A 6,445-nucleotide genomic window follows, 5' to 3' on the forward strand; every position below is an offset into this window, starting at 1 on the left:
AGAAAATAAGCAAGGGTTGTTTGGTGTGCTTACAGGAAAACTGTTTTCATGACTTTCTCACTATATTGGGCTACATGACTGGAGGTAATTGGAAGTTTTGCCAGGCAGGTATGATGAAGGGAGAGGACAAAGCATTTGAGTGAACTTGATACTCAGTATATCATGCACTAAAAGAGAAGTAGGAAAGTGAAGGCATTTGTGAGAAAGTGTTAGGATCACTGAAGTGAAGGTCATGATGAGTTTGAAGACTGGCAGCAGTGAAGGCAGATGCCCTAGGGAGCCTTAGGTAGATAGAGTTGGGAGTGATCCAAGGGTATGATGTTTAAAACTGAGAGTTTTAATTTGGCAAATGTTCTAGTGAAGAAAACTTTCTGCTAGAAATATAGAAGGCATTCATAGTTGAGTCAAGGAACTGAGATGTTAGGGGGTCAAATGAATAGCAGGGCTCAGGAAGGTGAGAGAGTCTATGAGTCAAAAGGTAAACTAGATACAGAGGAAGACCTTTGAGGGGAAGAGAAACTAGGAAATGCCCCAACCAGTACGTAGAAAAAAGTCCAGGTGATGATGGAGACCTGGAAAAGAGAGTGGGACTTTTGGAAGGACCTGAAATAAGCAGGGATGAAACATGATAGAACAAGTTTTAAAGGTCCCTTAGAGGGTGAGAGTACAGTTCTAGAGTTATAGACCTGAATATTTAGCTCCTTTCAGCTCAAAGCATTCTGGCAGAGAAATGATTTGTGCAAACTACATACAATTATCCTGAAGGTCTCTGATGTAGGCTTCGCTAGGCTGATGACAAACTCCACCTCAATGGCAATACCTAGTCTGCCAAAAGATTTTTTTTGAAAACTGATGGTATATATCTATCTAGCTTTGGTGTTCCCCAACTATCCCTAAACCAAGTCAATATAATAACTTTTATAAACATGCAGATGGAGATTTTTTTCTATTTAAAAGAGAAATAAGTCTTAGAACTATTTTTATCAATCAGCATGCATCTGAGTTTGTTCATGAACAAAGCAGAAGCAGGTACTCAGGGGGTCTTTTGCAATAGGTTTACAAATGCAGTCTGTGGTTTATAAACGTCTGGAGAAATTTTATGCACTCTTTGGATTTTGAACCAAATGAAGTAATATTGAAGAGGGACATATATGTTAGAACTTGAACTCCACATGTTCAGCACAGCTCCTTAGGAAAGCATTCCTGCCTCATTTGTGTTTGCAAGCTAAACAAGCAAAGTACAGCGTGGGGTTTTTAAAGGAAAACCCCTTCATTACACAAAGGTAACACAATGACGTGATCATTTCATATGCATTTGCCACAAAGGACCCTCTGAAGATGAATCCAGTCACATTTGTAATATGATATGTGCCCTCCCCATGTACTCTGATTTTTTTGACAAATATGTATTTCCATGCCTGTATTCTTTCTGGTATTCCCTGCTGCTCTTAGGGTAGGATCTGAGTATACAAAGACTAATAAAACCTTGTTTATGCCCTCAGCGTCTGACATATGACAGGTACTCTAGAAGGATTTGTGGAGTGGATTGATACAGGCAGGCAAAGGAACACAACCAATGTAGTCCGGCAAGGAAACTAATGCGGTAACCCCTTGAATCCAGGATCTGTGACAGAATAATAGTTCATCTTCTCCATTCTGTTTCTCATGGAAAGGAAGAGTTAATATAATGCCATGAGTAATAAAGTGGTCAGACTTTCTCTTTAAGCTGAGTTTTGAATTGCACTTCCCTGAAAAAGACAGGCTTCATGCTTCCAGGACAGAGGAGTTGACTCGATCAAAAGCTTGTAAAAGTTCTGGCAGCATCCCAGCCACATGGAGGCATTTAATATGTAGCCTCTACTGACACTACATTGAACATAGTATGTATGCCTTGAATTACGTATTGTAGAGATCCACTCTAGGGTGACACATAAAACAGGGATGTTGCAGTTGACACTAGTGGCACCTGTGAGAGTTTCTGGCTCCGTCCTTTCCTATGGCTGTTATTTTGTGTGGCTGCATATACCAACAGCATTCCCAGATACTTCAATAGAAAACAAAAGGGAAAAATAGTATCTTAGTTCAAAGAGAAAGAGGAAATTGGTATAAAAGTACTGTATACACTTTAAAAAGAAAAAAAAATTGTGAATTGGCAATATATTCGATATGTAGAAATCACTATAGCAGAAATCTTAAGGGAAAACATCCAGATTTTGCCTCCAAAAATGATACAGCTAGTCTGCCCAATTAGCAATGGTAATATGCCTCCTACACCCTTCTACATCCCTGTGATCGTTGTCCTCTTCCCCGCACAGGCCTCTGCTGCCATAGTACTTTGCACTGGTTTATGTATTTCCTTTGTGGTCATTAAGATTATTCACATGAGACCTGTTTGTCTCATTATAATAAAGATTTGCAGAAGGATATGCTTTTTCCTTTTCTTCTTTCCCCTTCTTCTGTATCTCTGCCTTTCCTTCTGCCTGTCTCTCCAGCTTCCTTTCCAACTTTCTCTTTATTTAGTCTCTAAAAGGGTTGCCTCAATCCATATGTCTCTATCCTTGTTTACAATCACATTCTCACTCCCACTCTTAACTTCTGGGCTCTCTCATAGTCTTGGAACTTTACTGGGTAAAGGGAAAAGCATTCCATGCAGAAGTGACAATAAGAATTTGTCTTGGAGGGTAGGTAGGAGTTGACTTCGACATACCTCTTTTTCAGTGCATCTCTGTGAGATACAGAAGATGGTGGTTTACCTTGAAAGTGATGCCACTCACCTGGGCAGGAAAAGAATTTCAGGTGTTGAGACTGGAGAGCCAAAGACCACATCTGATCTCAAGGGCTGGGACACGGAGGTAGGAGAAGGGCTCATTCCAGATGTAGTATGTAGCCAAGACTAGAAACCCCTCAGACGCATCTATCTGCCTTGGCATGGTAGGAATGCCTGGGGAAATGTCTGTGCTTAAGTCCTAAAATAGCTGGTAATTTTGGGAGCCCAATTCTGAGAAGGCTTGGAATGAGCAAAACAATTGAAGATAAAGACTTTCACTTCTAACCCAGGACCACCATAGGATCAGTGGCCCTAGTCCACCAAAACTCTCTTCTTTGGTGGGTGGGTATACATCACTCCAAGCTGCCACGTTACTGGACTTCAGTGCCATGTCCCTGCAGAGCTTCCAGCCATGGGCTGGCATGGCATCTGGTGGCCTGATGTCAGTATTTCAACAGGATAAAGACAGTAACTACCAAAAGAATAAGAGGGCCATTGGCTGACTGAGCAGGTTTCCTGGATTTCGGTCAATAGAAGATGATCAAATTAGGCCTAGATTCCCAGACAGTGCAAACACTACTGGAGTTCTTGGAAAAACCCCAGGAAGGATAACGGCAGAGAGGAAAGAATGGTATTATTTGTGATAGACAGAATGAGACTCCTTGACATTTAATGTGCATATTAAAAATAATGAGCTCTGCTCTATGTCCTGAGCTGAAGTGGTCACTGCACCTGGCCAACCCAGAGGTCACATGCAGACCATTTTTGCACGCACCAAAGTTCTGACAGCCTTCTCTGGAAGGAGCCATAGCAGCGTGTTCAGCCAGCTGGCAGGGCAGCCCAGAAGGATGGAGTTAACATCCCAGGAGCGACCCTCAGCCAATGCCTGACCTTCCTTGTCCCTCAAGGAGACAATTCTGAGGTGTGATCCACAGTGTCTCAGAAGGTCCCAGGAGGATGGACCTCCAGTTGCCCACAGCAGTAACATACTTGTTATGATCTCCTTCATGTCTCTCCTCCTTCTCCTGTCTTGCTTCCCCACTCCTTCATGGGGTTTCCTGGGCCTAGCTCTCTTCCCCTTGGAAAGAGACAGAGAGGAAAAAAGCTGACCCATCCACAGATCCTTGTCTCAGGGTCTGCTCTGGGGGAAACAAAACTAAGACAACCCTAAGCTATGGAGAGGGACTTATCTATTTAATCTCTGCACATCTGGCTTCCTACGAGATTGAACTCTTTGGGGGAAAAGGACTCTATTCTTTGCACCTACCACATCCTGATATTTAGAAATTAAAAAGACCTCATCAGGTCTTTCAATATTTGCTTAATAAATGAATGAGGAACTTGAAAATGTCCATTTAAGCTTAACAAATTTTCATCTTATAAGCAATGCACTCAGTTTAGTGGGTAAAAGCGAACTGATGACAACTATTATAACGAATGAAAAGTGGTATCGACTTCTAAAAAAGATGTCCATTTGGCTTTTGACAGAATGAGAAGCAAAGACGACCTCACAGCCTAGGCCTACCAAGAGTTCACTGAGGAATCACTCACCACCACACACACAAACACACATACACCCTCACACACATGCACACTCATATACATGCACACATATGCACACTCACGTGCACATGACTGATGTCATACGAGGCAACACCAACACTATGCACACCATGAAGGGGAACACACAGCTAAGGCAAGGTGCCTTTCCATTCCACGCAAAAGCATTCAGCAACACACATCCAGACTGGTGAAACAAACTTAGAGAATTGTCCAGCTGTCGTCAAGAGTGGAGAAATATCTGAGACCCAACTTTGAAAGACAGTAGCTTCAAATATAATTTCTATCCCTTACTTCTCAGCCTAGTTTTTGTATCTATTTCTTTCAACCACTCCCCCAAATTAATTGCATCATTAACAGGTCAAAGAATGATCCAACACTAGTATATTCTTGATTTTTCAGTCTTAGATAATAAAGTATAATTTTTTATATGCTCGTTTTTGAGGTGAAAGGGTCGTAATGTACCATCAGGGTGAGAAGCCGGTCTCTCGAATGAAGTAGAGATTCCCATGCAATCATCCTGAGATGAGGCAGCTTCTGGGGCAGGAACAGAGGCCTGGGAGACAGGTTATAAACCGAAAGAGAAACTCCTTCCTTTCTCTGTACCAGGTAAGGACGGATCTGCAAATAATGAAAGCATTAAAATGTTCGATAGATTCCTGGCAGTTGGGGGTATTGTGGGCAAGGGAGGGGATGGTGTTGGCAAATGGGTGGGAATGCGTAGCTGGCTGCTGGCACACGGAGGCTGGCCAGGCAGGTGTCAGGGCCCTGTAGAGTGACGCTGTGCAACTGCTTTAAGTATCAGTGGTCACTTACTCTGTGCTCTACTTTCTCTCCAAGTTGACCTAACTTGTTTTGTTCAAACTTTGCAGCTTGGTCTTAGCTAGGAGGGATTAAGAGAGAGGATTAGTGTAGGGGAGGCCATGCCCTGCTCTCTAAGCCCTGAGTGGTGTTAAGAGGAGCAAGCAGCCCGAGAACAGAGGCAGGTTTGTCTTGATAGTGGGGAAACAGAGCAGAAAGACTCAAGGAACCAGTTCTTAGAGAGAGCAGCATTTCAGGGGAGTTTTTAGAAATAATGAGAATCGCTCTTTGATTGTTGGTTCCCTAGGTCCCCTCAAAGTGGGCGTGGCTGAACATTTCCTGGAAGTCCTCGGTTGCATGCAGTGAGCTTCTGTTTGTTCTGCTCCGTGATAAGGGGGTCAGATTGCCCAAGAGACTCCCTCCGCGGCAGGCTGGCCGGAAGTGACCCCTCCCTCTCTTGAGAGTTCTTTGCAAATATCGTCCAGACAGTTCTCATCTCCCAGCTATTTGGCAAAAAAGAACAAATACCATTTATTGATTACAGTGGTGGCTCATTGCAATGACCAAGGTTAATGATTTATCCATTTTAACTAGACTGATGTGTTTACATTAATCATTAGGGTCCACGAGAAAATTTTAAGGAATTTGGGTTTTCAAACTTTTTCAATTTCACTTCGATCTTGGCATTTGAAAACATAATTCATCAATCTGTGGATTCTTTTCTGCCATTCGGACATCCCATCCGCTTGTTGGATTTTGCCTTTTAATGTAAATCTGTTAGGGGTTAATCAATAGGTGTTAAATTCTAACTTTCCTCCACCTCACATTCTAGAGCCACTTTTTCTATACCAACCAAAACAAAACCTACACATAAATGATTGAAATGCATTGAAAATGGAATACAGAATGAGACCATGTTTCTGAAATTTTGATATAGAGGCACCTTTCTGGAAAAGCTCTTATACGCTGATAGTCCAGATCTCTCGACCTTCGGGAAACACAAGAGACAACCCAGTAGCCAGCCCTTGGCCTGATGTGGTTGAGTCCCAGAGCTGACATTATTTATGGAAACATAAGCGGTTGGTTGGATGAATGCCCAGGGACCTTGGCATTGTAGGTACTTAAATAAATCAAATGATCCAGAAAACCAGTATAATGTGAGACCTCCACTTGAACTGTCACCTCCCCCGTACCCACGGGCAATCCAAAGGGCAGGGAGGAAGAGCATTACAAGTAAGAGCGGGGCCAAGGAGGATGAGGGGGCCCAGCCAGGCATGCCTGGTGTTAAGCGACATGGAAACCTTGCAATATCAGGGG

The sequence above is a fragment of the Lemur catta genome, chromosome 8, assembly GCF_020740605.2.
Source record: "Lemur catta isolate mLemCat1 chromosome 8, mLemCat1.pri, whole genome shotgun sequence".
NCBI classification, from domain to species: domain Eukaryota; kingdom Metazoa; phylum Chordata; class Mammalia; order Primates; family Lemuridae; genus Lemur; species Lemur catta.